At 37.0% G+C, this 12545-nt stretch overlaps 1 long non-coding RNA gene across 4 annotated transcripts in view; it reads left to right on the forward strand.

Annotated features, from left to right (window-relative positions):
* Positions 1–7193: 7193 nt before the first annotated feature.
* The window catches only part of LOC122709386, a 30316-nt gene continuing 24964 nt past the window's right edge, over positions 7194–12545 (forward strand). For all 4 annotated transcript variants that reach the window (XR_006345498.1, XR_006345501.1, XR_006345499.1 and 1 more), the window contains exons 1-2: positions 7194–8801; positions 9776–9873. This is a non-coding gene — a long non-coding RNA (uncharacterized LOC122709386). The remainder of the gene's footprint in view (positions 8802–9775; positions 9874–12545) is intronic.

The raw sequence follows: 12545 nt of genomic DNA on the forward strand, positions 1-12545 counted from the left end.
CAAACTAAGGAAGAAAGATAACTGTCTAATCCTGGGTCCTGAAATATCTGATCTGTTTATGGAGATAGAAAAAACAACATAACACATAAAAAAATAACTTAGTATTGGAGACCAGTAAGCCACTGTTTTCAGGAAGACAGAATGGTATGATATAACTTCTGGGGAATGCCCTGGCAGACCAGTGGTTAGGACTTCATACTTCTGCTCCAGGAGGCACAGGTTCGGTCCCTGGTCCGGGAATTAAGATCCTACATGCTGTGTAGCATGCCCCCCACCCCCTAAAAAGTCTAAAAAAAATGGAACCTCTGGAGTCAGACTGATTACCTTGATAAGAGCTTGTGCAAATTACTTAGCCTCTTGAACGTCAATTTCCTCTCTATAAAATGGAATCATAACCCCTATGTACAAGGTCATTGAGATGATTCAAGAGGGGATAACTAGGTACAAAATGCTTGTTACAAGTCTAATAAGAACCTACTATTGTTATGATTATTGTTACTAAAGAAGAAGAAAATCATAGTTATAAAACTGAATTCATAGAAAAGCGTTCAGGTTTTTGTTTTATGTTTAAGAAGACTTTTAGGGGTGGGGAAAAAAAAAAAAAAGAAGACTTTTAGGTCTCCTACACTAATCCTTTTTAACATTGTTGAGATACAATTCATATACCATAAATTTTTTTATTTTAAAGTATACAATTCAGTATGTTTTAGTATATTCACAAAGTTGTGTAGCTATCACCAATATCTAAATCAAGAATACTTTCATCACCCCAAAAGGAAACCCTTTTCCTCCCAATTCACTCCTCGTCCTCTGATAACCACTAATCTGTTTCCTGTCTCTATAGATGTGCCTATTCTTGATGTTCATAAAAATGGAGTCATATAATAATGTTTTCTTTTGTGTCTGGCTTCTTTCACTTAGCATGTTTTCAAAGTTTACTTATCCTATGATATTTTCAGTACTTCTTTTTATTGCCAAATAATATTTCTTTGTATACATATGCCATATTTTGTTTATCCATTCGTGTTGTTGGACACTTCAATTGTTAATGACCCAATTAACCCTTTTGGGCTATTATGAATCATGCTGCTATTAACATTCATGTCCAAGTTTTTTATATGGATGTATGTTTTCAATTCTTTGCGGTATATACCAGAAGTAGAATTGATGGATCACATGGTAACCCTATGATTAACTTTTTGGGAAATTGCCAGACCTTTTCCAAAAGAACTGCATCATCTTACATTCTCACTAAAAAGGTTTGTGAGTTTCAATTTTTTCACACCCTTGCCAACACTTGCTACTCTCTGTTTGATTATAGCCATCTTGGAGGGTATGAAGTGATAGCTCATTGTGCTTTTAATTTTTATTTTCCTATTTATTAATGATATTATATTTATTGACCATTTGGATTTCTTTCTTTGGAGAAATGTCTATTCAAAGTTATTGCCCATTTTTTAATTGAGTGGTTTGTCCTTTTATTGTTGAGTTGTAAGCATTCTTTGTATGTTCTATATATTCTTATCAGTCATATGATTTACAAATATTGTCTTCCACTGCGTGGGTTGTGAAGCATAGATTTTTTTTTTTTTTTTTACCTTTTGGCTGTGCTCTGCAACTTGTGATTGGGCTTTCCAGGTGGTACTATTGGTAAAGAATCTGCTTGCCAATGCAGGAGACACAAGAAATGTGGATTTGATCCCTGGGTCAGGAAGATTCCCTTGAGGAGGAAATGGTAACCCACTCCACTATTCTTCCCTGGCAAATCCCTTGGACAGAAGATCCTACTCGGCTACAGTCCACGGGGGTCACAAAGAGTCAGACACAACAGTACACACACATGTGGCTTGAGGGATCTTAATTCCCTGACTAGGGATTGAACCCGTGCCCTTGGCAGTGAAAGCATGGAGTCCTAATCACTGGACCACTAGGGAATTCCCCAGATGTTTTTAATTTGTATAAAAGCCAATTTCTCTCTCTTTCTCTTTTTTTTTTTTTTTTTTTGTCAATTGTGCTTTTGGTTTCATGTTTGAGAAACCATTGCCTAATCTAATCGTGAACAATTAACATCTATATTCTCCTCTAAGAGTTTGATAGTTTTTGCATATATTTGAGTTGGGAGGTCTAATTATCTTGCTTCTGTATATGCAGTTGTCCCTGTGCCTTGTTAGAAGAGACTAGTTTCTCCACTATTGTATTGTCTTGGGGCTTCCCTGATGGTAAAGAATCCGCCTGCAATGCAGGAAACCTGGGTTTGATCCCTGGGTCGGGAAGATCCTCTGGAGAAGGGAGCACTCCAGTGTTCTTGCCTGGAGAATTCCATGGACAGAGGAGCCTGATGGGCTACAGTCCATGGGGTCACAAAGAGTCAGACACAACTGAGCAACTAACACTTTTACTTTCACTTCAATTGTATTGTCTTGGCACCCTTGTCAAAAATTATTGACCATAAATATAAGGTTTTATTTCTGGACTCTCAGTTCCATTAGTCTGTATGTCTGTATATTATCCTTATGCCAATCAGGACTGTCTTGATTACTGGAGCTTTGAGTAAGTTTTGAAATCAAAGTCTTCTAACTTTGTCTCTCAAGGACAATTAGTTTTTGAGTGTTAGAGTATCTTTATCATATTAAAACTACTGCAGAATGTCTTCCTCTTAGATCAGTAGTTTTGACACTGATAAACCTTTCCTATTCTTTTTTTGATAAGAAAGTTCTTTACCCCAAGGTTATTGATAAGTACCACTCACCGGCTATACTTTTATGACAGTCACTATTTTTAAGAGGTTCCAGAAGCATGTTTTCTGGTAGTAATTAACATGCACACAGATCACATAACTTTCTTGTTTTAGCAACATAGTCATTGGGATGTGTGTTCTTGGACTTTTGGCATACTTTTTTTAGTTCTTTGTTTTATTAAAGGACAAGGGAAAAATAATGGCTAGCCTTGCTGACCAAGTCTCAGGGAAACTGCCTCTTAACTGGTTGTCAGGCATCCTCTTGTCTGGGCTAAATTTTTCCATCTTGGAACGATGAATAGCTAACCTAGTTCCACTTTATAGCATCTTGGTTTAACAGATCGTTGAGGGAAGACTTACAGGACTGGGAATGGGGGAGGGGATAGTGAAGTTGTCAAGAAAACAGGGGTCCTGGTCTCAGGTTGGCTTTGAATAGTTGAGTGACTTATTTTATGTATTGGGTTGGCTAGAATGTTCATTTGGGATTTCTGTACGATGTTACAGAGAAATCCCAAACAAACTTTTTGGTCAAACCAGTAACTCAGAAAATATAAATGCTTTGGTTGTGACATTCCTAAAGCATATTATGTATGAGTGGTTTTTAACAACGCTGCCTTTCTGTGTCTGGGAAAAGATGGTCCTTACAAGCCATTCATTTGCGTGTTACACTTGGGTGAGTTGGGTGGGCATAGGAAACCCATGCCTCAGGGGTGAACCTAGGTGATCTGGAAAATTAGATTTAAAAAATTATTTTAATTAAGGATAATTACTTTACAATATTGTGATGATTTTTGCTATACATCAATATGAATCAGCCATAGGTTTACATGTGTACCCTGCATCCTAAACCCCCCTCCCACCTCCTTCCTCACCTTATCCCTCCAGGTTGTTGCAGAACACCCACCGGCTCTGGATGCCCTACTTCATACATCAGACTCACACTGGTTATCTATTTTACATATGCTAATGTATATGTTTCAATGCTTTTCTCTCAAATCATCCCATCCTCTTCTCCCACTGAGTCCTAAAGTCTGTTCTTTACGTCTGAGTCTCCTTTGCTGTTGTGTGTAGGATCGTCAGTACCATCTCTGGTATTTTTCTTTCTCTTTCTGACTTACTTCACGCTATATAATAGGCTGTAGGTTCATCCACCTCATTAGAACTGACTCAAATGCATTTCTTTGAGTAAGTGAATTAGATTATTGAGGCTGGCCTAGTCTCAGTAGGTGATCAAGTTTGCCTGAAAACTGCTGCCATGATGTGGAAAAGAAAATGATACCAAATATTTGGAAACAGGCTGGGTGCCCAAGTATTAGTATAGCCGAATAGGAGTGAAAGAAAAAGTAACAAGAATGGCTATTGAATTTTCTTCTAGTTTTTATTGAAGGCAAAAGGGGGTGGCAAAGGATGAGATGGTTAGATAACATCACTGACTCAATGGATATGAATTTGAACAAACTCCAGGAGATAGTGGAGGACCAAGGAGCCTGGTGTGCTACAGTCCATGGGGTTGCAGGGTCAGACAAGACTTAGCAACTGAACAACAACTCATTTTTGTATCTATCTTCATGGCATATACCTTTAAGTATTGTTTTCTTTCTCTAAATCACGGAAGAGTAATTTTCATTTTAGATCAGGGTGAAAGAAATACATTCTTTATCTTAAAGTCAAACTTTTGCTAAAAGCTGTTGTTCTTACTCAATTATGTAAAGTAACTGTTATAATTCTGTATCTTTTCAAAAAAGGATGCATATTATAGATTGGGTTTTTGTGAGTTTGGGGGGGATTTTGTTTTATTTTGTCTGGGATTTTAGAGGGATAATTATTTGGGGGCTTGGGGGTGATATTTTTTGTTTTTTTTTCCCCCACACCACGCAGCACGAGGAACTTCTACAACCAGGGATCAACTCTGAGCCCCCTGCAGTGGAAGCACAGAGTCTTAACCACTGGACCACCAGGGTAGTTCTAGGTTGTTTTAGATATACACAAGCCTACAAAAGAAGCATGTGTTTGACTGGCAGTCTGAAAATACCACCTGTATTGAAATATAAAAACATGCACTTGTTCATTTTTGTTACTCCATTACCCTCAGAAAAAGTGTCCATTTAATAATATTTTCACTGGCTATAGTAGGTTTAAAATGTGAACAGTTTCTTTATGATTCAAAAGTCCTTCGCATTGTGTCCCCTTGGTCAAGTTCTTGAACTGCCCTAAGCCTTGGTTTTCTCAGTTCAAAATGAGTAGAATAGTGAGTGAGAGGGTGTTAAGAGAATAGGAGAATAAGACCATAAGATCAATAGTAAAATAAATTTGAATATGTGGTTTGATATTTTACAAAAGCACCAAAGCAACGGGATGAGAGAAGGAAAATCTTTTCAATATACAATGCTATTACAACTTGATACTTTTATGGGGAAAAAATGAACCTTTGACCCTTTACCTTACACCATACATAAAAATTAAAAATGAATCACAGCTGTTATAAAAGCTGAAACTATTACGCTTCTATAAGGAAACAATATTTTCACAGCTTGGGGATAGGCAAAAGTTTCTTGTTGAGGACTGTGAAAGCACTAACCATAAAAGAAAAGATACTGATACATCCAAAAAAATTTAATCCTGTCACTCATCAAGATACCATTAAGAATATGAATAATCAAGCTATAGGCTAGCATAAAATACATCACATATATCTAACAAAGAACTTATATCCAGAATATATTAAAAAACTAATTCAATAATGAAAAGACAAACATGAAAGAAAATATGTGAATAGTCATTAAGTATATAAAAGTTTCAACATCATTAGTCATGAGACAAGTTTTTTTTTTTTTCCCACATTCAAAAAGCACGCAAAGGATTTATTTGCTAGTCAAAGCTGTTCACAGAACCAAACAGGGACTATAAATTAAGTTTTTCCAAGGAGCTTCGCCTTAGTGAAATTAGTTGACTCTGTAGGCAGAAACAGGTGAACAGAGGACATTTACACCTTGGGAAAATATATCACTGATGAGGCGTCCCTATATTTAATTATTTTAATGAGCATGCGACACTGTTAAATAAGCACAGCTTTCTTCAAAGCTTGTACACACCCACGCGTGTGTGCTCAGTTGCCAAGCTGTGTTCGACTCTTTTGCAACCCCATGGACTGTAGCCCACCACGCTCCTCTGTCCGTGGGATTTTCCAGGCAAGAATACTGGAGTGGGTTGCCATTTCCTTCTCCATCATGAGGCAAATTAACATAAAAACCTCAATAAGATAACTACTGCATTAAAATGACTAAAATTTAAATGACAGCACGAAATGTTGGAGAGGATATGAAGCAACATTGCCAGTGAGAGTGTAAAATGAAACAGCCACTTTGGGAAAACACGTGTAAGTTTTAAGAAACTTAAAAGTTAAATGTACCTATTCTTTGATGCAGCCATTCTACTCCTGGTATTTATGTAAGAGAAGTGAAAGCATAAGTCTACATAAAGACCTGTATTAGAATATTTATAGCATTTTTATTCATTGTTGCCAAAAGCTGGAAACTGGGTTAGTTGTCCAACAGCAAGAGAAGAGATAAAAATGGTGGTGTAGTCAAACAGTGGAATAATACTCGGCAAAAGAAGGAAGTTACTGATAAAACAATATGAATCAATCTCAAAAACACTACTGGGTGAAAGAAACCAGATACAAAAAAAAGAGTGCATAGTGTAAGATTCCCTCCATATGAAGTTCTAGAACAGGTAAAACTAACCTACAGTGAGAAAGTTCAGAACAAGAGCTGCTTTGTGGGAGAGGAGAGAAGTGGAAACTGACTGGGAAGGGAAATGAGGGGAATTTCTAAGCTGACAGTGATGTCATAATACGGGTTACACAGGTATATTCATTTGTCGAAACTCAGGGAATGTCCCACTTAAGCTGTGTGGTTTTTGAAACTCTCACATACACATGAACTAAGCTATATGTTGAACTCTAGTTAATGATGTGCATACTAATAGATATGAAGTGTATTAATGTCTTTGACTTACAGTGAAGTGCATCAAGTAATAAATAAGATGAACAGAAAGAGGGATGGTTAAATGGGTAAATAAGTGATAAGTCAAATGTAGCAAAATATTAGTTGTAGAATATAGAAGGAAATGGATGTATGCTATATAATACTTTTCAATATTTCCTTATGGTCGAAATTTGTCCTAATGTTCAAAAAAATATAAAGTACTTAAATAGGAAAATCAATTAAATATAGTATAGCTGATTTACAATATTGTATTAGTTTCATGTATACTGCAAAGTGAGTCAGTTGTATGTTTTTCAGATTATTTTCCATTATAGATTATTACAAGACATCAAATATAAATATAACTCCTGGTGCTATACAGTAAATGTTTGCTGCCTATGTATCTTATGCAGTTTGTATCTGTTAATCCCATATTCTTAATTTTCTCTCCCCTTACCTTTCATCTTTGGTAACCATAAATTAGCTTTCTATAACTGTGAGTTATTATTTTTTGGATTCACGGATAAGTGATATGTAATATTCATTTTTTTCTGTGTCACTTATTTCACTAAGTATAATATTCTTTAGGTCCATCCATGTTGATACAATGGCAATATTTCATTCTTTTATGGATGAGTAATAATATTCCATTATGTATGGAGTACACAGATGACAATCATCTGTTGATGGGCACTTGGATTGTTTCTACCTTGGCTAGTAAATATGATTGATAGCAACATTTCATGAAGAAGGTAAAACAGCACATGATGCAAAACCACATATTATTTCCTTCAAAATGTAACTTTCACATGAATTCTCTGACAAAATTAGCCAATCCTTGGGCTGCTGCAAGATTTCTTGGCGCTATCTGCAAACCCCAAGCTCCTCTTCTGAGTAAGGAACACCCTCTCCTCATTCCCTAACCCACATAGCAATTGGAATATTCACAAAGCACCTCTGTAAACATCAACCAGACCTCTTCCCACCCAGACTCCTAAACCCACTGCAATCTGCCCCTACCTTCTCTGTAGCATCCCTTCTCCTGATAACCAGAAAATTCCTAGTAGGCAGACCTAATAGCCAGTTTTCCATCCTCATCCTACCTCATCTTAGCATCTGACTTGGAGGGCCATGCTCTCTTGACTTCTTATTCCCTCAACTTTCACCCAGCCACTTTTTCCTCATTATCTTGCCTCCTTTACCTCCTCTTCTTAGCATGCTTTCAGAACACTTCTGTCCTTCTCTTGTGTCAAGGTGCCTCCACCCCAACAAGCCTTTTGTCACTCTAAGCTCCTCCTAGGTGTTCAATTTGACTGCCATGAATTCGCCTATCATCTAATTACTCTCAAAACTCTGTTTCCAACCCTGATCGCCTTCCCAGCTTTAGGCTCAAAACCTATATAGCTCAGCCCCTTGGGATATTCTGCACGCAAGTTGATTATCAAAACAGAACTCATCTTCTCTTGAACTCCCCAGCCCAGTCTATTTCTACTTCTTCTATCTCCATTAATAGAAGGTATTCCCAACTTTTTTCCTCCTTGCCCATTTATCTAATTGATCACCAAGTTCTGTCAGTTCTGCCTCTCCTAAGTCTCTTCCTCACCTCCTCCGCTCTCAGCTGTAGTTTAGACTTTGATCATATCTAACAAATTTGCCCAACTCTAGTTCTTCCCCTTTATTGGTCGTTAGTCAGTCTTCCCTCACCACGGGCGAGGCCTTCCTAAGAAGAAACAGTCACACTCCGTGGTCTGGTCATTGACCATGCGCCCCTTAATCACTTTAACAGCCTTCCTACTGCCATCCCTCTTTATAACCCTTCACCTGAGCCCAAATATACCTTATAACTACACTCTTGCCTCTACGTAGATTGCTGTTTTCCCATTACAACTACTCGTGTGTGAGAATCCAGCTCAGAAGTCAAAAGTTTAAATGACAACACCAAATGTTGGAGAGGATGTGAAGCAGGACTGCCAGTTAAGAGTGCAGTATGGAGCAACTGCTTTGGGAAAAGGCATGGAAGTTTCTTATAAAGTTAAACACACCTATTCTTCAATTCAGCCATTCTACTCCTGAAATAGGTGTGTCCTTTAAAAAGTTCTCTGTAAACCTCCCAGGCAGTTAGTTCCTGCTCCATCCCTTTTTTCTCGCAAAGTACATTGCATATTTCCTTATTGTAGTTTATACAATCACAATGTATCATACAATTTTTATTGATGTATATGTCGTCTAAGGCAGAACTATCCACTGCCACATAGTACATGCTCAGTAAATGTTTGCTCAAGGAAGGCCTTTCTCGGTTCTCCAGATCTCTGCAGTGAGTTAGAGCTTAGAGATGGCAGGGTCACCAAGGATATCAGCTACTAGAACAACTATTAAAATAATTGTTACTATGTGTTTATACTTCTGCTCACATTTTCCATAATTGAACTCTCCCTGCCTCTCTTTTTAGCTCCATTCTTCGAAGACTGTCTACTAAGTAGGCAAGTGAATAGAGTACCCAGATTGCCACAGTTGAAACACCTTCTCTCCCCCTCCCCAGTCACAAAATCTGCATGCACATAAATGAAACCTGATCGTGTGGTATGGAATAAGCTTTTATCCTTTGTAACTCTGATCCTTTCTGAACTCAGAAAAAGCTAGAGGGTAGAAGATCTGGAATTTGAGGACTGAACTCTAGTCTAATCCCTGCACTAACTAGCTAGTGAGGGGAGGAATGGTTCCACAACTCTGACCTTCAGTGTCTCTCCTTTAAAAATGACGTGACGTGAGCCATTTGTGAAAACCTAGTACATACAATGACTCATTTCTTCAACAAATATTCACTGAGTAGTCATACTTTTTTAAATTGATGTAAAAAGTATATAGTATCTGAGTGCCTACTAAATATCAAGTAATAGGTTAGGTACAGGTATATTCTAGCCCTCAATGAATACATTTTCTTATAAGTGTCTATTAGACTTTCTTAATTTTTAAATATTCCATATAGTACTATTTCCTCCCCACCCTATCCTCTTTTGGCCAAAATAATTTTTCTCTGGATTCCTCCTTTAAGGTCTGCTAAGTAGCATGGAGTGGTGGCTAACAGCATGAACTTTAAACCAGACTTTCAAGGTTTGCACCTGGGCAAACCTTTTAACTGTGAGACTTTGGGTAAGTTGTTCAACTTCTTAATGTTTTGCTTCCTGCATTCTTAAAGCACAATAATATCTACTCTGTTAGGTTGTTATAAAGAATAAAAGTGTTAATACATGTACATCTTAAAGTGTTACCTGGCACTAAGTAAAGTGCTTAAGTAGTGGTAGCTGTTATTATTTGCAACCTGTGGTTCATAGAGTCCCTACCTTGCCATGAAAACCGTTTTCATGGCAAAGTATAAAAAAACAATTAAAGACCTTACTTTTCATTTATATTCCTTTAAATAACTCTGCTTAGAAATTTTCTTATAAACCTACACTGTCCAACATGGTGGCTATTAGCCATATGTAGCTACTGAGTACTTGAAATGTGGCTGATTGGAAGAGTAGGGTTGCAAGTATAAAGTAAACCAGATTCTTAAAATTTAGAGGCGTGACATCAGTGAAAATAACAGAGTAAGAAACACCTAAAGCTTTCCCCTCTAAAAGTGCAACTAAAAACTGGCAAAAACTGTCAGAATCAACTTTTTCAGAACTCTGGACGGTAATCAAAAGCTTGAAGCAGCTTAGGAAGCATTTTTTTTTTTCAAGAAAAACAGTAGCATCCTGATAAGACCAGTGAGCTTTGTGGCATTTTAACTTGCCTGAGTCCCATTTCTTGTACCCCAAGGGAGGCAAGAAACAAGGAAGTATGGCCCATACATGGAAGAAAAAGCAGTCAATACAGAACTGTCCCTGAAGAAGCCCAGGCATTAAACTTGACAGGGATTTTAAATCAGCCATCTTACGTAGGGTAAGCTCAGAGAAAGTCACATTGAATCATATAAAATCAAACCATTTTGGAAAGAAGTTTGGAAGTTTCTTAAAATGTTAGATATGTACCTACCACATAATCCAAATATTACATTTAGGTATATTCCCCCCTAAAATACAATATATGTCCATACAAAGTCTTATACATGAATGTTCATAGCAGCTTTATTTGTAATACCCCTAAGGAGGAGAAGGGTGCGACAAAGGATGAGATGGTTAAATAGCATCATCAACTCCATGGACATAAGTTTGAGCAAAGTCTGGGAAATAGCGAAGAATAGCGAAGCCTAGCACGCTGCAGTCCATGGGTCGCAAAGAGTTGGACATGATTTAGCAACTGAACAACAACAAAAACTAGAAATAACCCAAATATCCATCAGTAATGAGTGAATGGACAAAGTAATATATATGTTATTCACCAATAAAAAAGAATGAATCATTGATCTGTTCAACACATGAAGCTTGAAATACTTACGCTGCAAAAAGCCTATCAAAAGGTGATTCCATTTACGTAAAATTCTAGAAGGTACAAGCTAAACCATAGTGACAGAAAGCAGATCAGTGTTTGCTTGGGAATAACAGGGTTATGGAGTGTGGAAGGATGGGGGAAGTGCATTTCAAAGAGGCATGAGGCAAATTTTGGAGTGATGCTTATGATCATTATCTTGATTGTGGTTATGACTTTACAGATATATACATGTCAAAACTTACCAAATTATATACTTCATATTAGTACATTTCATTGTGTATCAATTATACTTCAATAAAACTTTTCTAAATTGCATATGTGTTGATAATATAAAATGGTACAGCCATTTTTGACATAGTTGGGCAGTTCCTCAAAAAACTAAACATGGTTATCTCTAGTCAGCAGTTTCACTTCTACATATCCACATTCTACATAAAGAATGCTCCATAGCAGCATATTCAAATAGCCCCAAATCAGAAGCAACTCAGATGTTCATCTGCTGATCAATAGATAAACAAATATGCTATAACCACACACTGGAATATTATTCAGCCATAAAAAGGGATCAAGTACTTACGGATGCTACAATATTAATGAACCTTAAAAATATACTAAGTGCAAGAGCCGTCACAGAACACCACATATTATATGATCCCATCTGTATGGAAAGTCAAAAATAGGAAATTCTCTGGAGACTGCAAGTAGATTAACAGTGGACTAGGCCTCTGTGTAGGGGAGAATGGGAAATGACTGCTTATGGGTACAACTTTTCTGTTGGGAATGATGAAAAAGTTCTAAAATTAGATTATGTGATGATTGCACAACTCTATAAATATACTGAAAAACATTGAATCATATGCTTTAACATGTGAACTTTATGGTATGTAAATTATGTCTCAAAAAAGCTGTGAAAAATTACATATATGGCTGGCATTCTATTTCTGTTGGACAGTGCTATTTCAGAGAAGCACAGCTTGGTGCAAAATATGGCCCAAAGGTAGATAGGAGAGCACAGTGGTGCTCATTACATGACTACCTTGCATATTAAGTTTTCCATGAGTATTTACTCAATTGTTAACCTAGGACAAATGCTATAGGTAATAAAAATATATTAGAGGGAATTTTTTGACTGCAGGATTTTTTTTTTAAATATCATGCGTGAAAGATTTTAAATACTCCATTTACATTTGCTAAGCAATAATTAAATTATCTAAAATCAGCTTGCATATACAAATTACATTCACGTCTTGGATAGTTTGTGCCCTTAAGGATTTTCCTGTAGTCACTAAGAATGCCATCCCCAACTCTGCCCACTATCTACATCAGTTTCTTCTGCATCTTGCAGATTGCTGCCTTGGAAAAATTTAGACAGCAGCGAACTTTCTAATCAAGTGCCACCTAATGGT

The sequence above is a fragment of the Cervus elaphus genome, chromosome 15 (assembly GCF_910594005.1).
Source record: "Cervus elaphus chromosome 15, mCerEla1.1, whole genome shotgun sequence".
NCBI lineage: Eukaryota > Metazoa > Chordata > Mammalia > Artiodactyla > Cervidae > Cervus > Cervus elaphus.